Genomic DNA, 12,602 nt, shown 5'->3' with positions numbered 1-12,602 from the left:
AAAACCCCATTCTACACAATCTAGACTGAAGAAAAAGTAACCACTAAGTAAATCTAGTTTTGCCTAAGAATACAACACAGTACGGATAAGTTTTATTTGTTCTACTTAGTCTCAGTTATGATCCACACTTCAAAACCCGCCCTGACACACTAACTACGTTTTTTTCAAAATATGACTTACTCCTATATACACTAAACTTGATTTGTGTGCAATATTACATCACCCGCATTCTAAAGAGCACCAACATTTAGGTGTTAAGTGTGGCATCGTTAGAGACATTTAAACAATTAAACGGTTATTTTTGCTATAATTAAGGAGCAGTCACAGACCAAAGTAAAGCGAAAAATAGCGCAAGCCCAAGGGACCTTATGGAATACTAACTTAAACTCCTCGAAACATAATTTATGCATGCACTTCTACAAACTGGCTATAAATAGGCATCATTTAAGTAGGACTGTTGTACGAGCCGCCTTGTTGGGAAGGTGTTTATCACAGTGATAATTCTTTGCAATTTTCCTCACCAGGCTTCTCTTCAGTTCAAAGAACAACTCTTTCACCACTTGTTCATCAGAGGAGTTAATCCGTTTTTTCGGAGTTCCAACCTGGTTCAAAAAGTTCCTGTTAGACTGTAAATTAAATTCCAGATGATCTAAAAATCTTCCTGTTCTCGAAAGATGTCAGATACATTTAAAATATAAATGGTTTTGCGAGATGTAAAAAATCAGGCCGTATGTACTACTTAGTTATTGTCATGTTGATAGGAGATGGCGATTATATGGACCAAACCGCAGATAAACAGGTTTCTCCTCCATCCCATTAATCATTTATAAACACTCAAGGACACTCTCAAGGAACACTAATTTATTTTTCTGCTCTCTTCCAATCATTGTGTGTGTCTTCTCCCCCCTCCCCCCTCCGGCTGGATGCAAATACCAGATTGCACTAAATAAGCATCTAAAGGAGTTCCTTTCCGAAGGGCATAAGTGCTTTGTTACTGTAAATGCTTTATACCCGTTGTGTTGTGTATCAGGGGAAAAGAAGCAAATACGTTCTAGGAAGCATTTCGGATTTTAAACAGAAAGTAAGTTCAAGTGCCCCATAAAAGGATCAGTGTGAGCAATGAAAGGTGTTAAGTATATAATGCAGGTTTGTTTCTCTCATTCAACATAACAGTCTTAAAGACAACTGTGTTCTCTGGGAAAGATAAGAGTGATAAAATAAGAAAAGCCTTCCAGCCCCCGCACATAGATGTTTGTCACTGGAAATCTTAATTAATATCAATCTTCACTGTCAGAGGAGAAATCACTGCAGTAATTGGTCAGTACTATAAAGTTCTTTAAATGCAGACTAGTGAAATACGTTTTGCCTGACAGAGAGAAGTATGTGGTCCATATCAACTCCTCTTTTTTAAGATGTACCTATCAATGAAAGCTCTGTACAGAGGGTTTCTGGATAGGACGGTCTAATTATTCTACCCTACTCTGTGGTGACATAATGGAAAGTACTATTTCCTAATAGTTGCTTTCCATTCTTGCCTTTGCAAGCGTTGTCTAACGACCACCCCATGTATTAACAAAGACTGAAACACTAAGACCAATCTCGAAGCGCTAGAAAGTAATGAAAACAGACCCAGGAGAAACAAGGTGGACGTGCCGGCAATTCTTTGGCTCGTGTTTAAAGAGAGAGCCTCAGAGGCGATGCATGACATTTTAATGTTCAAGACTCTGCAAAAGAGGCGGCAGCAGTCAGTCCCCAGTACCGAGTCTTTCTACACCAGCAAGATTTCTGATGGATCAAGCCTGCACCCCGCGGGGAACTCTGACAGTCCAGGCAGAACCATCCCACGTTGCTTTCTGCTCCAGGGCTCCTATTTTCTCGCATTGCCCCCCCCCCCCCCTCCAGTGCTGAGTGTGGTACCTCTCGGTGCAACTCACCCTGAAACGGGACTCCATTGAGTGTGCCGGATTGACACCAGCTGGCAGCCAATCGAGACTGGCTGTTGCGCCGGGGCGGCGCCAGAGGAACCCCGTCGCACCAATCGCGGCGCAGAGGCTTGCCAGCAGGTTCCGTTGTATCGGGTTTCGGCGGATACTTCCGCGCGTGGCGGCCGGGATAGGTGGGAGCCTGGCACAGCTGCAGCCACACACACGCACACCCTGGTGCGGAAGCAGAGGGGCGCTGGGTGATACGGTTGCTATAAATCTGTGTGATCCAGTCCACCTCCTTTTTAAGACGTCCTCCCCCCTTATTTCTGTTCTCACTTAGAGATGCAGCATTTTACTTCTGTAGCGAGCTACTAAAAAGAAACAAGGAGGCAGAGAGAAAGAGACCGTCTTTGTAACGCGTCCTTTCATCCCTTCTTTTCTTTGTTCCTTCCTTTATTTCTCTCCCCTCCCCCTTTTTGTTGAGTTGTGTTGCAATAGGAGGCTAGCCTTGTCACATTCCTTGTTTTAAGTTTTCCTTTCCCTTTTGATTTTCCTGATTTTTTTTAAGTGTTGGACTATTGGGAGGGAAAGCATTTTCATTTTATTTGCTTCCGCTTAGAACTGTCCACAGTTTAGATTTTGTGTGTTGTCTTGAGAACTATCCATCTGCTTCTTACTCCTTTGTATTGGGAGAACTTCAACGTTACTTTTTTTTTTAAGCTGAAGAGAGAAAGGTAAGTTGTGTTTTGATTCTTTTAATGTTTCTATAGCTAATACACTGTCTAAATCAAATACCAGAAAGCGTAGGATGCATGCAGTAAAGAATTAACTCTATTACATATGCTTATGTTTCCTTTAAAGCAATTCATGTACATTACAATGTGTTAACAGGACAAATACCTGGAAGTATTAAGATCACCAGAAGAAAATATACATTATTTTGCATTCAAGCAGATGTACATATTCAGTACCTAGGCTATAAACTAGCTAGATCGTGGTTTAAAGTTCTTATAATAGGAATACCTTTCTAACTCTGAATGCCTCACTCGCGTAAAACATCTGAAGGGACCCACATCATGCAGATGAATGAATGAGTATCGCTTTGAAAAGATAAACCTACGTTTGCAGATTAGGCGGGATAAGACCCCAAGTCTAATTGCATTAGCCAAACAGCATTTTGTCAGTTCTGAAGGGATACGAGATGGCATGTATGCTACAGCATACAATGAGTTGTAGTGGTCTGGACCAAGTACATGCAGCCCGTGTGATTAGCTGGGGTAATGTCAAAACTGATGACTGGTTAGAAGGTATGCAAGGTCCAGTTGGGGTGAATGGATTGCTGTAATATGGGGAGGGAGGGGGATTATTTTTCAAACCTTCGAGTGAAAATTAAAAGCCTGTATGGGGAGGATTCAGTCTACATGCGGGATACAAGAGTCCCTTTGTTCTGGGAAAGCTAAAAAATGCTTCGTATTGAGGCAGTAGAAAGGCGTGAGCTGGCAAGGACAGAGAGGTATACTCCAATCACTGTCCGTGGTCCTACTGTAGCGACAGCATTCATCACGGGAAAAGCGGTTCCCTGGAAGTGCCCGGTAGCCATCCCGGCAGCCTGAGCCCCCGTTTCCCTCTCTTCGCTATTGTCAAGCTGCCACCGGAGAAAAATGGTTGAGCCCGGGAGGCGTTCCTGGTCCAGACTGTAACTGGCTGGTCGAGCTTGCTGCAATTTTAACTTCAATGCTGCCCCTGGTTAAGAGAAAGCAGCCTCCCGATTATTGCGTAGGGGAAACAGAACCGCGGGGAAGTCTGGCTTGCATGGGAGAAGTTTACATTTAGTGGCAGAAGCAAAAGGAGGTGGTGATGTGGGGGGGGTGCCCGGGGTTGGGGGTTAGTAGGGTGCTCTGGGTCTAAAAATAATGCATCTTCAACCTCCTTCCTGTCCTGTATTAAACTGTGTGATTAGGTGGCATTTTAGAGCTGCTAAAGGATTGCACTGCAGCGTGGTAAAAGACAGGACCAAGCATTGCCATTGTTGTTTAATTTATGCCCATCACGTTTCTACGTACCCACCTATTGCACATCTGAAAAGAATCACTATGAGAGCAATACAACTGGGGTGAATTTGTAGCTGGACATGTTCCTTCATTCGGCTTCCCCAGCATTGGTAGCGAAATTGGTGTTGAGACGGTATATTGACGAATAATGACAGGTTTCAGAGCTAGCTTTATTGCTGGGAGGGCGAAAGGAATATTAAACCGTGTAGTACTTGTTCTTAGCTTTGAGGATGTGACTATCCTCTTCCAGTTAAAACCATTAACTGGAGCCTATTTTCTGCCTAGCTAAACATGCTCCCTCAAAGAAAGCGCATCCAGATTGCTAGAGGTTGAAGGAAAGAAGCTGTAGACTAGGATTAAGTAGATCTATGAGACAAGACAGTTACTGAGAGGTGGAGGTTGTGTGTCCTTGCTGGATTTATAGTTTACAAATATCGCAGTTTAGAAGACATCTGCGAGGGTGGAGGGGTATATGTGCCCGAAGCTGAAAAGTGCATCTTACAGACCAACGCGGAGCTCTTTGACTTAGTCCATACTATCCAGTCATGTTAACACCTCGTCCCCAGGCCATTTCTGTAGAAAGTACCATTAACTGCATGCTGTTGCTAGAAGCTAAGCCCATATATAGAGTGCATTTTATCTCCAACCAGGGAATGAACTGAGCTACTAAATTCGAAATCGAAATGTGAGCAGGGACCAAGCTGGAGACGATTTGGGTACTATTTCAGTCCAAAGGAGCGAGCTCCAGCCAAAGCTATTTGAGAGAGATGGAGGTAGCCACAGAGGCAATGTAGGCCCCTCTGACTTCTGAGCTGCAGGTGCTTCAGGTCTTTAGACTATGACTAACATACCGTATATAAAGTATAGGGGAAAAAAGGAGCGTGACAGTCCTCTCTCCCTCCCCTCCAAATCTATATTAAATTGTTCCTGCTAGGATGGAGGGAGGGGGCAAAAATAAGGAGAGCTCCAGCATAAAACATTCTTTCCCCTAAAAGAGAGAGCACACTTCAGTCCTCTATGAATCAAGAAACAGCTAAACTAGAGATCTTGCTTGTAACCCCCGACTTTTCTTCCACCTCTATGCAGCAGGAGGCCCTTACTGCATTGCTTAGGCAGCGTGTGTTTCCCCCTAGTCCTACACAGGGGCAGGTGATCTGTTGTGGCTAATGAGGCACTCAGGTGTTTAATGACAATGAACTCAGCATAGAGCAAGGGCAGTAATATACCGCCTAGTTGTTTGCTAGAAGTGCGCTTTGGTTCTTCTGACTAAAGCAGGACTCAGACTGCAGAGGGCATGAGTTTGTACAGAGGCACATTGCTCCAGGCAATACAAGTATTACTATTAATGGGCGCGCGGGGAGGGGATGGAAGAGTGACTCCGTATTAAACACCTACCCCATGATTAGCAGATTGCTGGGGCCGCACGCTACACTACAGCTCTTCTTCCGACCCTGGCGTGGGGACCCCAGTGAGAACAGGCTACCAAGCCCCTCCCCAAGCCCCCTTACACACTGGAAATAATTTACTGGATCCCTGGGTGTATGAAAGCTCCCGAGAACAAACACTGCAGGCAAAGTTTCTTTCTATTTGAGCTGGCCTCTGAAATAAAGATGGGAGGGGGGCGGGCTGGGAAGAGAAAAATAATTTCTTACCCTGGGGGGAATCAGCTCAGCAGTTCCATGCAGGATGCAGCTAAGGGACGTTTGCAAGACCCTGGGGCTCCAGAGGCTTTTTCCAGGTTAGCCTGCCATACTCTTGTTGTTATGGGCGGTGCTAATTCCCCTGGGGCCCGGGGTGGGGGTGGGGAGGGAGCGTGATACCCCCGCCCCTATATGTGGGGCCGGGGCGGAGTCCCTTCCCGTCGGGGACGTTGACGCCTCGCCTTGCCGCAGGCTCCCGGCGCCCTCACTGGCCGCTCCCCGGTGTCACTCAAGCAGCCCAAGGTGGGGGCTCCTTTTATTTTCCCGCCAGCGCCCAGGCCGCTCGTCCCTGCCGCAGCTGGATCGGGATCCTTGCTGGCGTGGGCGCTGCAAACGCAGGGCCGGAGTAAGTTAAAACAATAAAGCGGGGCTGTGCGGGTTATGAGAGCAAATTTTTTCCCCCGGGTGGGAGCTGCTGCTGCTGTTGCCCCTGAGATGAAGCTCCAGGCTTCCCTTTCGGGGGGTGGGAGGGAAGGCATGCGGGGCTTTTTTTTTTTTTTTTTAAGACTCCCCGAGTTGCTCATAGTTTGCAAGCTCGCTTTGCGTGCACTGGAAACCAGCTGCTCGGGGCCCTCGCTCTTTGCTGCTGGGGAGCTGTAGCTAGCGAAGCGTTTGTGGTCTCGTCTCCCGTAACGGCAGCGTGCCCGGGAGTCTGGGGGCTGGCGCGTCCAGCTATTTCTCTGGCTGCTGCCGCTGCCTTTTGTTCGCCGCTTTTCCGGGGCGGGGGGATGCACCGCCGAGGATCCGCCGAACACCCGCAGCTCACCGCGGCGGGGGGCTCACGCCCTGGGCGCCTGTGCCTGCGGCGGGAGCGCTTGCAAAGTGCCGCCGGACCCTCCCCCCGCCAGCTTGCGGTGCAAGGGCCTCGGCGGCACGGCCGCAGCTGGGCGCTGTTCGGGGCTCTCGGAGGAAGTCGCGCCTCGCGCTGGCCGTGCGGGCTCGCACGCGACGGGAAGGCGGGGGGGGGGGGGGCAGGGAGCCGGGGAGCGGCGGGCAGGCGCTGGGCGTGGTAGGGAGCGGGGCCTCTGAGTGCCGCCGCGCCGCGTGCCGGGATCCCCGGGCAAGCGACTGGGGGAAGGGCGGAGGGGCGGGCGCGTGCTGCGGAGGGGGGTGGGGGGCGCGTGGCGTGGGGTGGGGGGCGCGTGGCGTAGAGCGGCTGGCCGAGGTGCAGACCAGATGCCCCTTATTCGTGGGGCGCTGCCTTCTAAACCGTCCTCCAGCCTGTCGCCCAGTCTCCCCAGAGCCCTGGCCACTAAAGCGTCCCACACTGCGCCCCCTCTGCCGATCTCTGTGCACGTTCACGTCCCCTAAAAAGAGAGGCATTCTTCCTCTTGCAAGGACTCCTCTTTCCCACAGAGTGAGATCCCATCTCCTCTGATCTGTAGTTCCCTTTTCTTGCTGCAGATCATCACCTCTCTGCAACGCGAGCTGCCATTTTTCCTAACGAGCCTTTGGCAAGTCCATGCAGTCATTTTTCCTAAGTGCAGGGGGCAAGGGGCTGCAAACCACTAGATATTGTTGTGATTGCTGAGTTGGGCCAGGCATTATATAGACAAGCCAACACAAAAAGGGGCAGGAGAGAGTGCACATTAACAGCCGCCTCCAGTAAATATACTGGTTTGGGGTCAACATAGAGTTGTTCCTTGGTGTGACCCATGTGCTCACTGCAAAAGTGAACCTGCAGAAAAAGTGTGAAGTTCCCATTTGCTAAAATTTCTGCAGGATTGAGCTTAGAGTTCGAACGTATCAGTTACATAATGAAGTGTAATGTTTGAGTGGATGGTGAAAGGCTATTGATACTGCTGACTTTTGGCTCCCTTTTCTACACTGAAGAAATGTAGCTATAACTTGATGCGCAAGAGTTCTAGATAAAGAGTTTTTTTAAAAAAAAACTAGGTTACTTTTTAAAAATAGGACTGTGTTTGGTGGAAGGCAAGGACAGGATTGGAGACTGTTCAGGATTCTTGTTCGACCCAGAAGAAAGTTCAGATAGGCATATGCAAGCATGGAAGGGGAAGGATCTCAGTGTGTTGGAGGCTTCAAATCATAGAGAAGAGGTGTCAAGATTTTACTCCCAGAACTCTGTGGCGAGGGACGTGTGTCAAAACTTAAGTGCATCCTTCTCTTTGCTAATATATAGTTTTGCAGGTCTTGGTCAAATAATTTGGTCATTGTTCCTACACTCTGTAATATAGTACTTACTATTTGCATAAAAAAATCAGCAAAATCTTTTAGTGAGGAGGTGCTTTTTGTGACTGAATAGCTTTTGTCGATCTCTTCTTCCCTTTGACTGCTTGGTTGGCTCCATCTTCTCTCCTCCTTTCTTTATTGTTTCCTGTAATCTCTCAGGAATCTCCTGTCCCTTCTTCCTTATTTTTCTCCTCTGTCCATGCATCTGTTGTAGCTCAGATAAACTCAGCAGCAGCACTTGCTGCTGTGACAGGAAGCATGGTTTGGACTCTTTGTAGTAAACTCCTCTATTTGGATTACTCTTTCTCTCTTCTTCCCCCCCCCCCCTTAACATGGCCTTTCATTCTTACACACCTGTCCATCCATTCTCTCCACACTCTGCACCTCTTTTTACCTCCCCCCATCCCAGGTCTGACCTCACTCTTCCTGGATTTCATTCGGTCATAACCATGTGTCTGCTATCTTCTCCCTGGATCAGCTTATACAGGTCAAGGAATCACGACTTGCACTGTGGAGCAGCATTTATTTTTGTGCACAGTTTGCATTGCCTTTAGCTTGAAGAACCCTGGAATAACTTGTGCATCTTGAATGGTCAGCATGCTTCAGAAATGCTATGTGAGCATTTAAAATATGCAAGGGTTTCTTGTCATTTCAATCTAAAGTGAGTGTGAACTGTGCATAAGTACAGATGCTCGCCTTGGGTGGGGAAAGGACTATGTGGAAAGTTGGGGCACTGGCTTCCTTTGCTTATCGCAGCGCTCCACCCTGTGGAAGGAAGTGCCTTAGCCCTGCTGTTCCTGACCACTGGCACCACTAAACCTTGGTGTGTCCCAATAGACGGTACCTAATGGTTGTGATGTGTAACAAGGCAAGGGGATAAATATCACTGGCTTCTGTTGGGATGCAGTTACTTAATTGAACAGGAAATAAGCTGAGTTTCATCTTCTGTTGCCTATTAACTGATTAAACCTCTGGAGGCACAACTTTACTTAAACTTTGTCTCATTACCCTTCAACCACTCCCACACCTCTGCCTTAAAGAAATGAATCCTAGCAAGGCATGGAAGTTGGTGGCTTGGCACCAAGCAAAAACTGAAAATGGAATATTTGCGAAGAAAACTTTGTTCACTGTTTTGAATCTCTAAAGGCAAGTATCTAATAGGAATGGCCATATTGGATCAGACCAGGGATTCAGTTAATTCAGTATACTGTCTGGCGGTGGGCCAATACCAAGTACTTCAGAAGAAGATGCAAAAAACACTATGGACAGCCATGGAATAAATTACCTATAGGGAATTTTTCACTAACCCCTGTGATTTCAGTGCGTGGTTTACCTCCTGAAACACAAAAATCTTTCTCTCTCCTTAAAATCTATCCTGTTTCATGTAGCTTGATTTCTAATCTTTTTTGAATACTACTAAACTTCAAGAATACCTTGTGGCAGTGAGTCCAGAGCCTAGAGGAAATAGTTATGCATTGTGTAATAAGAGTAATCAGCTTTTAAATTTGTTCTTTTAATTTCATGGATGTTATCTCATTCTGGTCTTACCCTTCTGTTTTAGCTTACATAGTATAATTGATGATAGGTGCACAGAATGCCTAGTAACACCAAGACTTTCCACATCTTAGAGTATCTCTCCTTTCTCCTAGAATTCCTTAAGACTAGAATGCAACACTTTTAAAGTCAGAACTTGGACAAGAAATATTTCATTTAACCACAGAAGAGTTTCCTTATATGGTTCAGTAACTGCTTGTGAATTTTTTAATCTGTTCAGTGACTGGTTTTATGACTAGATGAGAATAATTTTTTTGTTGTTGTCTTGAATCTTGGTGTGCTGTTATAGTTTAGAGGCTCCTGTTCCCTAATGCTAAATTAGTACTTTAAAAACAGCTATGTCTCAGTTTTTTTTTTTCTCTTCCTTTGCGTTGTGCTGGCAAAAATGGCAGGATGCAAAGAAAACGATTAGTAATCAACTCTATCTAAAATTGGGGGTTAAGGGGGTGACAGTGGCATTGTGTTGAGAACTTGAACTACAGCTTCAATTTGGCATTTTATGTCCTCCTTTGTTGCAAATCAAAGAGACCCCATAGACAACATTTAACTCTTTTCCTAGACGTTTTGGAGATAAAGTGTGTTTGGGGCGACTGATGTCAAGCAGATCCCGAACCTTTTCTGCAGCTTGTTTTCTCATAGATGGGAAGAAGAGACCTACTGCTGATTTAGTGTACTACCGAAAAGGGAAGTGAGGTTTATCTGACATACACAACATGGGTGTCTCAGATTAACTGTCTTTTTGGCTGTATGTGGCATTGGGAGTAATGGAAGCTAGATTAATTGCAAATAACCTTGAAACTGTAAGGGAACTCGGTCATTCTAATGTTAACATTGTACATACAGTACTGAGGCTTTATTTTCCCTTTCAGAAGCCTTTTATAGCCATACTTGAACTGACATTTCCCTTCACAGTGATAGTCTTCTCAATTCCAGTGTGTTCTGTTCCAGCAAAATGGTTGATCCTTTTTTTGTGCGCAGTAAAGACTTTAATTGCTTTAGTCTTCAGAGTAACTGAAGTCTTGAACATGCTAGTTAGCATTTGCATAAATCTTTCCACGTTACTGGCCTAATCATGTTAGTTTATTGTTAATGCTGTTTTATTCTGTTGCGCAGAGTTAAAGCGAGTCCCTCTCACACTGTGTGATCTTTTGGCATTTAGTCACCACCATTTTTTTTTAATTGTATAAAACGGTGTCATGAGTAAGGGATGTCCTATTTAATGACTGCCTTTAAGTCAGCTAATTTTCCACCAGAGTAGGAAGAGACTTATACGTATGCGGGAAGCTTAAGTTTCTTATGAATGAATTAGCTTACCTTGTGGGTGATTAGTTACAAAAAAAAAAAAAATGGAGGCATTTAAAATATTTCCTATCATAACCTTGTTCCTGGCTCAGTAAGGACTTGTCTAGACAAGGGTGAAAAAGTCCCTCCCCCTCCACTGAGTTAGCTTAATTGATATTTTAATAGATGGATCTGTTATGGGAAGCAAAAGAACCGCTCTTTTTAGTCTAGCAGAATCCAAAGACGGTGCTCTTCCACTTACCCCTTCTTTTCTGTGCTCCTTTCCCAAAATCAGCATAGCTACTCTAAATTGCTCTGGATTCTTTCAGAGGTAGAGTTGAAGGGGGGAAAAGAAATTACACTTGTAATAGTAAGCTTCTTATTGATCTCTGCAATGCTGAAAGGTTGCTCATGACAAAATCTTACTCTCATTCAGGCTAACAGCTTTTGATCTCTTGCCACTGTTTGCCACCATTTATCCCTGCAAAACAAAACACAATTGATGAATGAATTTAATTTGCATCTAAAGATGCATCCCATCATCAGGAATATTTAACTTTTTGTTCTAATGTGTTCATTAGCAGAGGTTAAAATCTTGAGTGCTCAGCACTCAAATCTTTGAAAAACAGTTGTCTTAAAACATGGTTTCTTTTCCTGATAGCTCAAATTTATTGGAACAAATTGCAATATCATCCAAAGTGACTACCAAACAATATGTGGGTTTTTTGACACCCTTGTCCCCAATTCCTAAGCAGGAAATCAAACTCCCTCTTTTCTGATCTGTTATCTGTATATATCTAGACAATTTAATGGATTAGTGCTGAATTTACACTGCTGAATTTACCTGAGAAGAATTGGCTTTTAGTGTTTAGACAATTGTACTGGAGTATAGCCTTGCAACAGAATTTGAAATAAGTTTGTTTGGTTTTGCAGTTTTCATTTAAAATGTAGTAAGTATCTGATGGCAAAATATTGTGCAGAAGTGGCTTTTGCTTGTCAGCGTAGAGGCTCAGGAAAACTGCCCGTATTGAAGAACAAGCTGCACTAGTACCCCAGTAGGCATTGTTGTCAATTTGCAGGGAATCCTGGTGTCTAACGTGTTGCCACTGCACCTAGGTTTTACAGTAGAACCTTGGCAGAGGCTGTATCTAGAAAACAGCTGCCTACTCTGTCCTTTACCACTTCCATGTGAAAACACTTGCTATCTTGCTTTGCCTTATCCAGCCCACTCTTTCAAAGAAAATGCATTCTTAGAGATGGTCCTGGTGAGACTATCAATTTTTAAATGCTCTATAGAGACTGGGTATGCTTCATACCCCTTTCTCTTATAAAAAGCAACTCTAAATTGCTTATAGTAGAAATGCCAAAAACCGCTCCTAGAAAATTTTTAAAAACCTAAAGGGGTTAGTAGTTCCATGCGGAATGAGAACACTTGCAATCGGATGTATCGCTTGGGATGAGCGTCATTCGTGTCTAGAGTTCTAGCAGCACAAGTAAACAATACAGAGAGAGGTGGGAAGTGTTGTGTGCATTTGAGATGGGACATTCCAGATGAATGCTGATAGAACCCATGTTCCATATAGGCCACTTCTCTTGGAACTATTTTAGGAATTATTACTTAAATTGTACTGGTATTATATTTTTGGATCTTGTCTGTAACTGTAGTTGCCATGAATTGAATTGTGCGGGGTTCTGAGGGAGCCATAAACTTCCTTAACTCTTCTCCCTCCTCCTTCTGACATAATAGGTCTGCCTGCACCTGCTCTGAATGAGTGATTCCACTGTTGCAGCTGTACCAGTTCTGGATCAAAGATGGGAGAGTAGCCTCAGACAGAGTCTAAGGTTTCACTGGTTCAATTATCATGTGGTATGCTACTAGCTCTCCCATGTTCTGTAGTCTT

General features: G+C 44.9%; 1 protein-coding gene across 13 annotated transcripts in view; it reads left to right on the top strand.

Moving 5' to 3' along the window:
* Window positions 1-12,602, top strand: part of ELAVL2 (ELAV like RNA binding protein 2) — a 161,588-nt gene that overhangs the window by 15,546 nt on the left and 133,440 nt on the right. For 3 of the 13 annotated variants that reach the window (XM_073345532.2, XM_073345527.2, XM_073345523.2), the window contains exon 1: window positions 2,090-2,659. The exons of 6 other annotated variants lie outside the window; for them this stretch is intronic. The gene's annotated coding sequence lies outside the window, so the exon portion shown is untranslated. Of the gene's footprint in view, window positions 1-2,089; window positions 2,660-5,943; window positions 6,023-12,602 lie in introns of those variants that run through there. 4 more of the 13 variants (XM_073345531.1, XM_073345526.1, XM_073345522.1 and 1 more) reach the window with 2 other exon arrangements.

This window comes from Lepidochelys kempii, chromosome 5 (genome assembly GCF_965140285.1).
Source record: "Lepidochelys kempii isolate rLepKem1 chromosome 5, rLepKem1.hap1, whole genome shotgun sequence".
Classification (NCBI taxonomy): domain Eukaryota; kingdom Metazoa; phylum Chordata; order Testudines; family Cheloniidae; genus Lepidochelys; species Lepidochelys kempii.
This window is presented reverse-complemented; position numbering and strand designations above follow the sequence as displayed.